Raw genomic sequence first — 15,104 nt, 5'->3', positions numbered from 1 at the left:
CTTGTTGCAATTCCCTGATTATGCCTTGTTCTCTTACACGTGTCTTTTCATGCACTGTTCCTTCTGCCTGGAGTGCCCTTCTCCCTTCCTTCCATTTTCTTGGCCACTTTAATTTGTATTCGATACCCACCTTATGCATTATGTCTTCCAGTAGTCTTTCTCTGCCACCCCACCCCTATATCAGTGGAGTATCCTTTTTTTATCTTTTCCCTCTCATTGGGAACACCTCTATCTTTGTCCTTTCCCCACTAGTTTATAACTGTCTATGTCCCACTGTCTGTAGACATCTTAGGCCTTTATATTTCATGGGTGCCTGACCCATTGTAGTCAATAAATATTTGCTGAGGGATGCCTGGGTGGCTCAGCGGTTGGGTGTCTGCCTTTGGCCCAGGGCATGATCCTGGAGACCCCGGATCGAGTCCCATGTCGGGCTCCCTGCAGGGAGCCTGCTTCTCCCTCTGCCTGTGTCTCTGCCTCTCTCTCTCTCTCTCATGAATAAATAAATAAAATCTTTTAAAAAATTAAAAAAATAAATATTTGCTGAATAAATAAATGGATGAATAGATAAATGGAAGAATGGAAGAAAGGAAGGACAGATAAATTAAAAGGTGACTGGATGGAAGGAAAGCATTATGGACTAAATTGTGTCTATCAAGATTCATATGTTGAAGCTGTAGCCCCCAGTACCTCAGAATATGATTATATTTGGAGATAGCATCTTTCAAGAGGTAATTAAGGTAAAACCAGGTCATCAGGGTGCATTCTAATCCAATATGACTGGTGGCTTTATAAGAATAGGAAATTTGGAGACACATAACAGACAAAAGTCCATGTGAAGACACAAAGAGAGAATGCCCATCTAGAAGCCAAGGACAAAGGCATCTATAAAAATCAACCCTGTTGAGGTGCCTAGGTGGCTCAGTCAATTTAGTGCCCAACTCAGTTTCAGCTCAAGTCATGATCTCAGGGTCATGAGATTGAGCCCCACTTTGGGCTCCATACTCAGTGCAGAGTCGGCTTGAGATTCTCTCCCTCTTCTTCTCCCTCCTGCTCTGCCCATCCTCTTGCATGCTCTTTCTAGAAATATAATCTTTAAAAAAAAACCTGCAGATACTCTGATCTAAGACTTCCAGCCTCGACAACAGTGAGAAAATAAATTTCTGTTGTGTAAGCTACCCAGTCTGTGGAACTTTGTTATTGCAGCCCTAACAGACTAATACAGATGGATGGATGGGTGGATGGATGGATGGATGGATGAAATGATGAAAGAAGAAGGGAGGGAGAGTCTCTGTGTCATCTAAAATTCCTGACCCTGCCTATGACATCCTGACACCTCCAAAAAGGTCACAGCCCCACTCTGTGCAGTATTGAAGACACAACCTTTAGTCTCCACCTCTCACCCTCCCATGGTCCTCAACCTCCTCTACTTCCCCTGGATGTCTTCTCTCAAGGAACCTTCTCCAGTTCTCCCAGTACAATCTCCCCCACCTTTGAAGCCTATTCCTTCACAATCTGTTTAGCAGCCCCTCAGCCCCAGCTCTCAGACTGCTGGAGACTTCCAGAAGAATTTACATCCCTCTTTTCCTCTATTGTGGCCCATCTGCAGCATCTGCCTAGGTTCTCATATGCCCATTTTTTAGGACCTGGACACTTAGATGGCCGCATCTGGCCAAGCTTGTGGGGCTCCTTGGGCCTCTGCTGTTGCTCTCCTTCTCATCTCCTTAGTGTCAGAGCCCCAGTATATACTCAAGAATAATAGTCCAGATCCATGTGACATTGGTTGGGCTTACCAATCTCTTTGCCTCAACTCCCACATATGTAAAATGGGAATAAACAGTAGTGCCTGCCTTACAAGGTTACCATGAAGACTAAAAGCATGGAATTGCATGCAATTATTGTGATCCACTCAACTTTCCATAAATAGACTTGTTGCCTCTAAACACACTCATTGGTGCCATTTTTCCCCCATTACTTCCTCCAGGCACAACTCTGCTTTTCCTGTTTCTTTAGTAGAGGCAAAACAGATTTCTCTAGGCCCACAAAACTGGGAAGAACCTGGAAAAAGCTGGACAGCCCCAGCAGGGTCCCCTCTCTCTGACCTCACTTGCCTGTCAGCTTTAGTTTCTTCTTCTGCAGCCTAGCTTCTCCTCAGAGATAAGAGCCTGGCATTGTCTTTGAGAGCCTGGTGTGGTCCTGAGGCCTGACTAGAAATGGTCTGTTCTGGCTCTCCCCACAGCTGCTGGAGAGGGTGTCACTGTCTAGCTAAAAATATTCTCAGTGACTAGGGAGCTGTGGGGAGAAGTTAGGCTAGCGAGGGGATGGCTTTTTTTTTTTTTTTTTTAGCACAGTACTGTTTAATTCTTTTCACTCACATGCATGTATTACTATAATAAAAATTTAGGTAAAACAAACTGTTTCCTCTTGACTGGCAAACTGTTAAAAGACAACATGAATAAAAAGCATGGATAGCTCACCTTTTCTTTTTTTAATCATGGTAAAGTAGAAACATAACACAACATAAAACAGCCATGTTTAAGTGTACAGTTCAGTGGCATTAAGTACAATTACATTGTTGTGTAACCATCAACACCATTCATCTCCAGAACTACTTCATCTTGTAAAATTGAAACCCATTAAACAATAACTCACCATTCCCTGTCCTCTTGGCCCCTGCAACCACGATTCTACTTTTTTGTCTCCATTAGTTTGATTACTCTAGGTACCTCATATAAGTGAATCATCCAGTATCTGTCTTTTTGTGACCGGCTTATTTCACGTAGTATAGTGTCTTCAAGGTTCATCCATGTTGTAGTATGTGTCAGAATTTTACTCCTTTTTAAGGCTGAAAAATACTCCACTGTGTGCATATACCACATTTTTTTTAATCCATTCATTCATCAATGGACACTTGAGTTGCTTCTGCCTTTTGACTATTGTACATAATGCTGCTATGGACAGTGCACAACCAGCTCAGCTTTTAAAAAGTATGCTTTTAAGAGCTTCTCTTGTTTTTATTATGAATATTAGGAAAGCAAAGGGAGGCCAGGGCACCTAGGAAATAAATGATCCCTCCATCATCTGGTCATCAAATGGATTCATCCTCCATATTCTTTGTTTGGGTACCCTCTGAAGCAAAGATTATTATCCCTATTTGATACTGAAAAATTGAGGCTCAGAGAGATAAATAAGTCACCCAAAGTAACACAACTAGAAAGGGGCTGACACTCAGCCCAGGTCTACTCCATGGTCCAAAACCTTTCTGCTCTCTCATGCTGCCTCCCAAAAGTAGGATCAAAGCTGGACCTGATGTGTGTGTAAATGAGGAGGAAGGCAAGAGGCTGAAACTCTATCCCTCCCTTCCCTATGCCTGAGAGACAAATATCATTCTTTTAGAGCCAATGGAGAACAAAGAAAAGTACAGAAAATTGAGCCTAAAGGATGCAGACATGAAGTCTGATGTTCAGACCAGAACACACTTAACTACTTGTAACAATGCCAAAAGAGAGGAAGAATTCTCAAAGTCTGCAAGGAAATGCCAAACGAAAGGGATCAAAGTGCCAGGAATTATTTCAAGGCCATGAGTGGACAAGAAAATGGCAGATGAGTTTTGGGAGAGGAAAATGCCAAGAATTACACTCAAAGAAAATCATCCAGGGCACCTGAGTGACTCAGTAGTTGAGCTATCTGCCTTTGGCTCAGGTCATGATCCCAGGATCCTGAGATCAAGTCCCACATCGGAGTCCCTGCAGGGAGCCTGCTTCTCCCTCTCCCTATGTGTCTGCCTCTGTGTGTCTCTCATGAATAATTAAATAAAATCTTTAAAAAAAGAAAAAGAAAAAGAAAATCATCCAAAGTGGTCTAACAGGAGGATTGTGCAGAGCTAGTAGTGTAACTGTGGCAAAATTTTGGGTAGGTGTGGGCTGTGCAAAGGACACAGAGCTGCCCAGTTGCACCTCTGAAGGAAAAGGAAGTAAAAACTACTGGCCATCTTTGAAAGGATATTGATCAAAAAATAGAAAACAAAAGTAAAACAAGAATAAAAACCCTTACAAAGGTGAAAAATAAGACTTGGGTTAGGGGAATGAGTAGATCCCACTGAGAGGCATACAGAGGAAATCATTTTTCTTAGAAAATATCAGGGCTACCTGTTGTAGGTACCAAAATGGTAGGTAAGATACTGAGCAGCCTCCAATAGTGCTCCGTAAGCAACCTGAGAACCTGCCCATTGCATGTTCCCACTCTGTGGTATCTCAGGAAAGGATGTGACAAGGGTACAAGAAAAGTAAGTGTGGCCTGAAGGCCAGGTTGACCCATGAGAATGAGATCAGGAGCCTGGGGTTTTCACAGCCCACCACCCCCATGAAGGGTCTGATCCAGGAGCCTGCAGAATATGACACTGTACCTGGACAGGTTACATCCAGGGGCCTGGCCCAGAGTCTGTTATGTACTTGTCTTTGTGTCATGAGGGGACAGGAAAGGGAAGAGATCAGAGTAGACATCTGATGCTCTGATATTAGGTCTTAAAGATCCTTTGCAGAGTTTCTCTATGTAAGGATGTGGCTTGACTCCTAGAATATATTAACCACCCCACCCCAAAGCATTCCACCTAGACCTGGCCCTGGCTCTGGAGGTCCACAGCTACAGGGAGAAGGGTCCTAGGATGAGCTCAGGGGGACATTCTCAGAATCTTGCCTTTGAGACATTTTGCTGAAACTTCTAAGTCCAAAGTGATACCTCTGCCACCTGGAACAAGAATCTCAAGTAAGAACAGTGATGGAGACTGTGGCTTCCTGGGTCCTATCCAGGAAGGACTCCGTTCCATGAGTCAGTGCTACCAATTTCCTCACAACCAAGCACTTAGAAGTAAGGCTTCCCTGATCCCTCGGTCTGGCACACAAGCCCCACATAGCCTTGATCCAGGGGCTCAGCTCTGGATGGCCTCCCTCAAGGCTCTGGAGGGCCACTCTGATCTGTACATGGTCCCCAGAGAACAAGCTGCTTGTGACCTGGTGGGATTTAGTTTGGGAATGAGAAGGGAGTGAGGGCAGGAGATAGGACGGCACTCTGAGGAGCGGAATAAGCAAATGGTAGAGAGAAAATCTTAGGCAGCCAGTCAGGCTGCTCCTGAGCTAGAGGTGACCAGTGGGGTTCCCAGTGCAATTGTGCAGCGCCCACACAATACAAAGGTGCTCCACAGAGGCCAGGCATGGAGGTAGAGCTGCACATGGAGGGTGCTTGCCCAGGCCTTGGCCCTAGCACAAGGCTGTGTCCGCGATAAGGATAGGGACTCTTCCTTATTTACACAAAGACACAGCACATATGTAAACAGCCCTAGGCTTCTCAGGACACATCACTGAGTGTGAGACAGTTGATGGAAGTGTGTGCCCTTCTTCCTCTAGGGAACACATGGGTCATAAAGACTGAACCACACCTGTGCCTAGACTTAGCTAGGTCAGTTCTGGCTCAGCAAAGCCCCATCCATGGCTGGCATGTGCTAGGCTCGTTACCCATGGGGAAGATACCTACCTGACATTACACCAGGGGCTGGGCATCAGGGCTTTGCCTCATTCAGAGGCTTGGCAGGACCCCAGCATGCGGAACAGAGCAATGGTCCCTCACCAGTGCAGCCTACTCCCCCCTCCATTCCCACCCATAGGCAGAAGAATCTCTGCTGCCATTACCCAGCCGGCTCCCAGGGTGTGGGGATAATACCCTCCCCATGGCCGCTCCGCAGGGATGGCCTATAAGAACCATCCAAAGTGCAAGGGGATTGACCCTGCTCTGCAGCGCTCTTTTGGCTTAATAGGAACAGCTGGTCAGTGAAGTGTTTGCTAGCAATTTAACAAGGCTCAAACAGCAAGAGGCATCTGCTGATAAATCAAAAGGGAGCGCCCAGCTAAATGAGGTTTAATTTAAATTCCTATCTCGAGCTGAGAGAAGAGTGCGGTTATGCCTTCCAGTTGTATTAGTACCAGCAAGACCTGGGCCTTGGGGGAGGATGGCCCCAACAAGACAGAGCTATAAAGCCATGCCAAACTGCTGATAGGAAGGTAGAGGGAGAAGGCAAAGAGAGAAGTTGTCATTTCTTCTCTCATAGAAACAAAACAAGCTTCATTCTCTTCGAAGGCCATAAAACTCCTTATGGCCATGAGCACGTCCACTGTGGCTGCCCCATTACGGCAGAGGACAGGAGCCCACGCACAAGAGCACAAATGAGCCTGGCAGGGAAGAGGACTGTTCTCTGGAAATGTCATCAGTCCAGAGCCATGATGACATCCAGGGAAAACAAGAGCTGCTTCTCTCTCATTATTTCCTTCCACAAAAAGCATCTCCATCCACTTCCATTAAATCCTCCTCTGCCTGTGAGCTGTGCACAGCCTTGAGTTTCCATATGTAAATGCCCAGTCCCAAATGGACCTGACTCTCCCTTTCTGCACATCCTATTTGTTTCTTAAATCAGAGGCCTGAACTAACATCAGGCAAAGAGCTGACTGCTGCTTTAATCATTCCCACTGCATGCACCTCAGGAAGTTGAGCGGTGACTCACTGAAGATCCCTCCTTTCAGGAGGCCAATCTCAACTGACCTTTTCCCATGTTTCATTTCACTGGGACTAGTGACAAGTTCTCTATGGGTCTGAAGGGTATAGCTGGATCTCAGTTCCCAGAGCCTGTTGGCAGAGGGAAACTCAGAAAGCAAAAGGGTAGAGAAGGAGGTGACCCCCTACCAGCGGACACTGAAAGTATGGCTTAAAGTTCATGCACACCCAATCACTCCTCACCCCCCTCATCCTTTCCAAGCAGCGTCCTCCCCACCTCCACACTCTTCTCAGCTACTCTGACTCTCCTCTTCAAACACATCAGCACACGTTCCCTTGTCATGAGTACATGCTCATTAAGAACATGTGACCTGCCACAGTGACCTCATCTTGTTTTATAATAGGTTCCAAGGCTGATAGGCCAGGGCAATATCTCACATATGCATGTATCTATTAGTGATTGTGTTTGACTTGCTAGTAAGAGCAAAGAGAATACAGGTTTTTTTTTTTTCTCACACAGAGTTCACAGATGGCAGTCCCAGCCTGGCATGGCAATGGGCATCAAGAACCAAGGCTCCTTCAATTTTCTGACTCTATATCTTTAGCTTCTGACTTTCATTCTGAAGGCCACCTCATGAGCAAAGAAAGGACTAATGGTGGAACACTGACCATCACATCTGGATTCCAGACAGAAGGCAGAAGAAAGAAGAGGGGCTCCCCCGCTTCAAAACAGCCACTTTATAATTGTCTTTTAAAAAATTTTCCAGAAGTCCCACCCAATAACCCTTTTGTGTATCTCATTGGTTAAAACTTGTTGCCTGTCCACATCTAGAAACATAAGAGGCTGAAGATTGTAGTCTATTAGTTGAGCATCTTGCCACCTCCCATAATAAATAGAGATTCTTCTACAAAGGAAGAAGCAGAGAAATGTATTTGGGCTGGCACTATCAGCCTCTGCCACAATGGGCAGTGTCATTTTCATTTGACAAGGACTCTCATAAGGTTCTAAGGTTGAGACGGTAAAGACTGTGTGGGATTCTAAGCAGCATCTCAAAGGGTGTTGTGGCTATGCCAGCTGGGACAGAAGTCTATAGACACCACACAGGACCTAGTCCTGATAGCAAACATTAACAATAGCTTGGATGAAAATTTTCTAGAAGACAAGATTTTTGCCCCAGTGAGAAGGAAGATATACACAAAAATTATCAAAAATACTACAATGTGTCAGTGTCTACAGGAGCCCAGAGAGCTCACATCCAAGGCAGTGAGGGAACACAAGAGTGATTTGCCCTGAATTCTGACTCTGATGGTTTGCACCTGACCCCAGATCCCCTAAGCACATGATGTCTGTTGATGTTTATACACATACAGATACCAAAATAACAAATAAATTCTATTTCTTTTTGCATGAACCTTGTGCTTAGTAAACATATGCTGACTGATCAAAAATTAGCCACGAAGTTCTATAACATCAAACACCAGTGAGAGGAGCAGATAGAGGAAGAGGGGTTAAAGACTCTACAGCACCTGGAAAAGGGATCCTTAGCTCCTTTCACACAGATGTTTTGAGTAGAACTATGTTTGTCTGAATTGCTTGCAAGACGTTCTTCAAGGAATTAGGTAGATTTGATGACCCAAAGGAAAAAGAAGCAAGAAAGGGGCTCTCTCCAGTCCTGAGTGCCATGCTAAACCAGAAATGCTTCAAGTTATCTGCAGAGCAATATTCAGAAATAGCGCTTGTTCAGTTTTTTTGGTTCTATTTTGTTTTTTGATTTCTATTTTGAAATAATGTTAGACTCCCAAGAGGTTGCAAAAATACTAGATCCATGTACCCCTTATCCAGGCTTCCTAAATTATAATATCTTACACAATCATAAGAAATTATCAAAACCAGGAAACTGATATTGTCACAATATTATCAACTCAACTACAGTCCGTATTCATATTTCATCATTTTAGCACAAGACTGTACTAATGTAAACACCATCCTAATCAGGATATAAAAGTGTTCTATTCCCTTAGTGAAAACCCTTTTCTACTCTTTTATAGTTCCTTTAATATCTCTAGCCCCTAGCATTCAATGATCCATTACTATAATTTTGTAATTTTTTTTAGAGAGTATGCACATGCCATAAGCTTGGGGGGAGGGGCAGAGGGAAAAGGAGAGGGAGAATCCTAATAGGCTCCACACCCAGAGCAGAGCCCATCACAGGACTCAATCTCACATCATGAGATCATGGCCTGAGCCAAAACCAAGGGTTGGATGCTTAACTGACTGAACCACCCAGGAGCCCCTAACTTTTTAAATGTTATATAAACTATGTCATACAGTATATAACCTTTTTAGATTTTTTTCATTCAACATAATGCCTTCAAGATCCATCCAAGTGATTATGTGTATCAATAGTTTGTTCCTTTTTAATGCTGATTAGTATTTCATGGCATGGATGTACCAGTTTGTTTAATCATTTACTATTAAGAACATCTGAGCTGTTTCCAGTTTTCTTTTTTTTTTTTTAAAGATTTTATTTATTTATTCATAGAGACACAGAGAGAGAGAGAGAGGCAGAGACACAGGCAGAGGGAGAAGCAGGCTCCATGCAGAGAGCCTGACATGGGACTCGATCCAGGGTCTCCAGGGTCTCCAGGATCACGCCCTGGGCTGCAGGCGGCGCTAAGCCGCTGAGCCACCAGGGCTGCCCTGTTTCCAGTTTTCATCTATTATGAATAAAGTTGCAAAAAGAAATAGTGTACAACTATAAACATTTGTATACAGGTGTTTGTGTTTGATAAGCTTTCATGTATGTAAGATAACTACCCACAAGTGTGACTGCTACGTCATACGGTAAATGTATGTTTAACTTTGTAAGAAACTCCCAATGGTTTTCCAGATTGGCCACATCATTTTATATCCCACTAAGCAACATGTGAGAGTTCCAGTAGCTTCACATCCTTGCCAGCATGGTAGTGTCAATATTTTTTATTTTAGCTATTGTAATAGGTGTGTAATGGTATCTCATCATGGTTTGAATTTGTATTTTTCTAATAAAAAATCATTTTTTGTGTTTTTATTACAATAGCTTTATTGAGATATAATCTGTGTACCACACAACTCATCCTTTAAAGTACATAATTCAACATTTTTAAATATATTCACACATTGTGTAACTCATACCGTCTCAATTTTAGAACATTCTCATCACCTCACTAAGAAGCCCCGAGTCCCTTAGCAGTCACCTGACCACCATTTCTCTCATCCTCAACTGCCTCTGACCCAACACCAAGCAACCACAAATCAACTTTATATGTCTATAGATTTGCCTAGTTGGGACATTTCATATAAATAGATTCATACAATATATTGTCTCTTTTTTTTTTCTTTTTCTTTCCAAGTTTTTGTTTAAATTCCATTTAGTTAAGGGAATAGTGTAATATTAGTTTCAGGTATAATCATGTTGAACATCTTTTCATATACTTATTTTCCATTTATATATTTTATTTGGTGAAACGTCTTCAAGTCTTCTGTCCATTTTCTAATTACATTGCTTCACTGTCAAGGTTAAAGAGTTGTTGATATATTCTAATGCAAATGTTTTGTCAGATGTATGATTTGCAAATATTTTCCCTTAGTCTGTGGTTTATCTTTGTATTCTATTAATAGTATCTTTCACAGAGCAAAGTTTTAAATTTTGATGAAGTCCAATTTAACAATTTTAAGAAATAAAATAAATTTATTTTTCTAAGAAATTCTCGCCTAACTCTAGGTCATGTAGATATCATGGAAACTATCTTCTCTGATCACAATGAGATAAAGTTAAAAATCAATAATATAAAAAACTGAAAATTCACAAAATTGTGAAAATTAAATATACTTTTTTAAAAGATTTTATTTATTTATTCAGGAGAGACACACAGAGAGAGAGGCAGAGGGAGAAGCGGGCTCCATGCAGGGAGCCTGACGTGGCACTCGATCCCGTGTCTCCAGGATCAGGCCTTGGGCTGAAGGCAGCGCTAAATTGCTGAGCCACCCAGGCTGCCCAAACAATACACTTTTAACAATCAATTGATCCAAGAAGAAATCAAAAAGGAAAACAGAAAATGCTTTACAAATGATGAAATTGAAAACAAAACAGAACAAAACGTATGAGATGCAACAAAAGCAATACTAAAATGAGGAAAATTATAGCTATAAGTGCTTATATCAAAAAAAGAGAAAGATCTCAAGTCAACAACGTAACTTTACAACTTAGGAACTAGAAAAATAAGAACTAACTAAACCCAAAGCTTGCACAAAGAAGAAAATAATAAAGATTAGAGCAAAGAAAAATGAAATAAAGGAGAGAAAAACAATAGGAAAAATATCAATGAAACTAATAGTTCTTTGAAAACATCAAAAAAAATTGATAAGCCTTTAGTTACATGGACTAAGGAAAAAGAGAGAAAACTCAAATTACTAGAATCAGAAATGAAAATGGGAACATTACCAATTCTACAGCAATAAAAAGGATTATGAGAGTAGAACAACTGTACACCAACAAATTGGATAACCCAGATGAAATGAACAAATTCCTAGAACCACAAACCTACCAAGACTAAATCACAAAGAAATAGAAAATCTGAATAGATCTATAACTATAAGGAGACTGAATCAGCAATCAACTATCTCCCAAAAAACAAAAACCCCAATTCAATGGCTTCACAGGTAAATTCTACCAAACATTTAAAGAACTAATACCAATCCTTCTCAAACTTTTCCAAAAAATTGAAGAGGAGAGAATTGTTCCAATCTCATTTTATGAGGCCTTGAGGCCAACTTTACCCTGATGATAGCAAAGCCAAACAGACTCTACAAAAAAAGTACAGATCACTATCCTTTACAAACATTGATGCAAATATCCTCAACAAAATACTAGCATGCAGAATTCATCCATATATCAAAAGTATTACACATCATGACCAAGTGAATTTATTCCCAGAATATAAGGATGGTTCAACATATGAAAATCAATTGATATAATATGCCACATCAACAGAAAGAAATAGAATACCACATAATGATTTCAGTGGATGCAGAAAAAACATTTGACAGAAATCCACACTCTTTCATGATAAAATCACTCAACAAACTATGAATAGAAGGAAACTACCTCAAGAGAATAAAAGCTACATATGCAAAACCCACAGGAAAATTATATTCAATGATGAAAGACTGAAAGCTTTTCCTCTAAGATCAGGAACAAGACGAGGATGCTTGTTTTTACTATGTTCAACATAGTCCAGAAGTTCTAGCTAAACCAATTAGGCAATAAAAAATAAAATAAAAAGCATCCAAAATGGAAAGAAAAGAGTAAAACTATCTTTGTAGATAATACAATCTTTTACATAGAAAGCCCTGAAGATTACACACACACACACACACACACACACACACACAGTTAGAATAAATGAATTTAGCAAAGTAGCAGGATACAAAGTCAACATATAAAAAATCAGTTGCACTTCTACACACAATGAACAATCTGAAACAAAAACTGCAAAATAATTTCATTTACAATAGCATCAAAAAGAATGAAATATCTATGAATTAACTTAGCAAAGGAGGCAAAAGACTTATAAAGTAAACTACAGTGAGATATCACTGCACATCTGTCAAAATGGCTAAAATTAGAAACACAAAAAACAAGTGTTGGTGAGTGTACAGAGAACCCTTGTGCATTGCTGGTGGGAATGCAAACTGGTGCAACCATTATGGAAGCAATATGGAAGTTTCTCAAAAAATTAAAAATAGAACTACCCTATAGGGATGCCCGGGTGGCTCAGCAGTTGAGTGCCTGCCTTCGGCCCAGGGTGTGACCTGGAGTCCTGGAATCAAATCCCACATCAGGCTGCCTCCAAGGAGCCTGTTTCTCTCTCTGCGTGTGTCTGTCTGTGTCTCTCTCTCTCTCTGTGTCTCTAATGGATAAAATCTTTTAAAAAAAGAAAAAAGAACTACCCTACAAATTCAGTAATCATTCTACTGGGTACATACCCCCAAATACAAAAGCACTCATTCAAAGGGATACATGCACCTCAATATTTATGGCAGCATTATCTACAATAGCCAAACTATGGAAGCAGCCCAAATGTCCATCAATAGATGAAAAAATAAATCAATAAAGGAGATGTAGTGCATGTGCACGTGCATGTGTATGTGTGTATAATGGTTGTATGTGTGTTTATGTATAATGGAATATTATTATAATGGAATATATTATAATGGGATATTATTCAGCTATATAAAAGAACAAAATCTTGCCATTTGCAATGACATGGATGGAGCTAGAGAGTATAAATAATGCTAAGCAAAATAAGTCAGAGAAAGACAAATACCAAATTATTTCCCTCATATGTAGCATTTAAGAAACTAAACAAATGAGAAAAGAAAAAAAGGAAAGGCAAACCAAGAAACAGATTCTTAACCACAGAGACAAACCAATGGTTATCAGAGGGGAGGGGAGTGCAGGGACAGGTGAAATAATAGATGATGCAGATTAAGGAATGCACTTGTCTGGACGAGCACAGGGTGATATATGGAATTACTGTATGTAATCATTATATTGCACACTTGAAACTAATGCTGTATGTTAACAATACTGGAATTTAAAAGAAGAATTTTCAGAATTTTTTTAAAAGAAAAAAATGTTTAAAGACTTATACAATGAAAACTACAAAACACTGCTGAAAGAAATGAAAGACATAAATAAATGGAAACATATCCCATGTTCATGGATTGGAAGACTCAATATTGTTAAACTGCCACTTCTATCCAAAATGATTTACAGATTCAAAGCAAATCTTAATCAAAATTCCAATGACGTTTTTACAGAAATAAAAAAACCCATCCAAAAATTCATATGGAATCTCAAGAGACCCCAAATAACCAAAACAAAGCAACAGTAATTAAAACAATGCGGTATTGTCATAAACACAGAAATGTAGATCAATGAAACAGAATAGAAAGCCCAGAAATAAGTCTTTGCATGTATGTTAAATTATTGTTGACAGAAGTACCAAAATCAATCAATGGGGAAAGGGCAGTCTTTTTAATGTAGGAAAACTGGATATGCACAAAAATGAAATTAAACCCTTATCTAAGACCATACACAAATATTAACTTAAATGCATCAAGGATTTGAAGGTAAGACATAAAGTAATAAGATTCTTAGAAGAAAACATCAGAGGAAAGCTTCATGACATTGGACCTGGCAGCAATTTCTTGGATATTAACACCAAAGACACAGGTAACAAAAGAAAAAATAGACTGGACTTCATAAAAATGAAAGACTTCTGCCCATCAAAAGATACTATCAATAGAGTAAAAAGGCACACTAAAAAATGGGATAAAATATTTCCAAATTACATATATGATAAGGGTTTAATATCCAGAATATATAGTCAGGTAGAGTTAAAACAGTCCGTCACACAGGACCACCCTTTCCCAGATCCTTTGGCCAGAGAGGGAAGGCTTTCTTGAGGGTTTTTTGGTGTCACGGGGCATTTCCAGATTTCAGGCTTCTCTAGTGCTCAGGCTAGGATATCCAGGAGATACACACACACACACGCATACCAAACTCACCTCTGGGTTATTCTTGAATCTCTAGGTCTCTAGCCATCTGCTTCTTTCCTCCACCTTTCAGTTTTCTGGTAGTTAGTGCTTTATGCATTTTGTCCAGGGTTTTTAGTTGTAATTAGCATGAAAAATAGGCGGCATGCATTTTTATCCCTTTGTCTGGAATCAGAAGCCCCTGCTCAGTTGTAGGGAAGTGCTATGTCCAGGCATCAGAGTAAATTTAACCTTGCAAACTGATGCTTACTGAGGCAAGCTTGACCCATAGACTCTGAGATGCAAAGGGGGCAACAGCAGGCAGGCTCCCTGATGTCTGGGGGGTTACATTTGGGGGACAGGACTGCATCTGCTCTTGCTTATGCACCAACAGAAGAGGATCACCAGGTTTGGGTGTTGGAGTTTTGCTTTGTTTCGTTTTACATCTCATGAGAGGGAAATGGACTCTCACTGGCAGCCAGCATCGGGGCGCAGAGCAGCCTCTGGTGAGATCTGGGGTAGGCTGCAGTTAAGGCGACAGAGCGGTAACAAGCCCACAAAGGCCTCACCGTCCTCAGAGGAAGGTGTGGGAGAGAGAGAACCTGCCACGAGGCGGGACACGCACGCTCGCCACTTCCCACGGACGTGCTGGAAAAGGGCTGAGGGTCCCACCAGGCACTTTGCGGCTCTGGGTCTTCCCCAGAAAGAGGCCTGTGTCACGGTGTCGCCAAGGATCGCACTCCAGCTCGTTGCTGAGCAAGGCCAGCCCGGCTGTGAATCTGCACACGGACCGGCGCCAGCCACTCACCCCAGGCAGGGAGCGAAACTGAAGGAAATAAGCAAGAGCTGACCGCGCTCTAAGAGGAGGCCGAGTTCCTCCATCACGGAGCGCGAGCGGCGGCGACCACCACGCAGCGCCGACTCCCGGCGACTGGCCCTGTGCGAGCGTCGAGCGTCGAGCGTCGAGCGTCGGGCGCGTGCCGCC

The 15,104-nt window shown here is 41.6% G+C and overlaps 1 long non-coding RNA gene across 1 annotated transcript in view; it reads right to left on the bottom strand.

The window, feature by feature from the left end:
• Positions 1 to 15,045, bottom strand: part of LOC144317144 (uncharacterized) — a 90,362-nt gene extending 75,317 nt beyond the window's left edge. Inside the window, exon 1 of the long non-coding RNA XR_013383042.1 lies at positions 14,153 to 15,045. This is a non-coding gene — a long non-coding RNA (uncharacterized LOC144317144). The remainder of the gene's footprint in view (positions 1 to 14,152) is intronic.
• Between the last annotated feature and the right edge of the window lie 59 nt (positions 15,046 to 15,104).

The sequence above is a fragment of the Canis aureus genome, chromosome 7 (assembly GCF_053574225.1).
Source record: "Canis aureus isolate CA01 chromosome 7, VMU_Caureus_v.1.0, whole genome shotgun sequence".
NCBI lineage: Eukaryota > Metazoa > Chordata > Mammalia > Carnivora > Canidae > Canis > Canis aureus.
The sequence above is the reverse complement of the archived record's forward strand: the minus strand, read 5'-3'. Positions and strand labels throughout refer to the sequence as shown.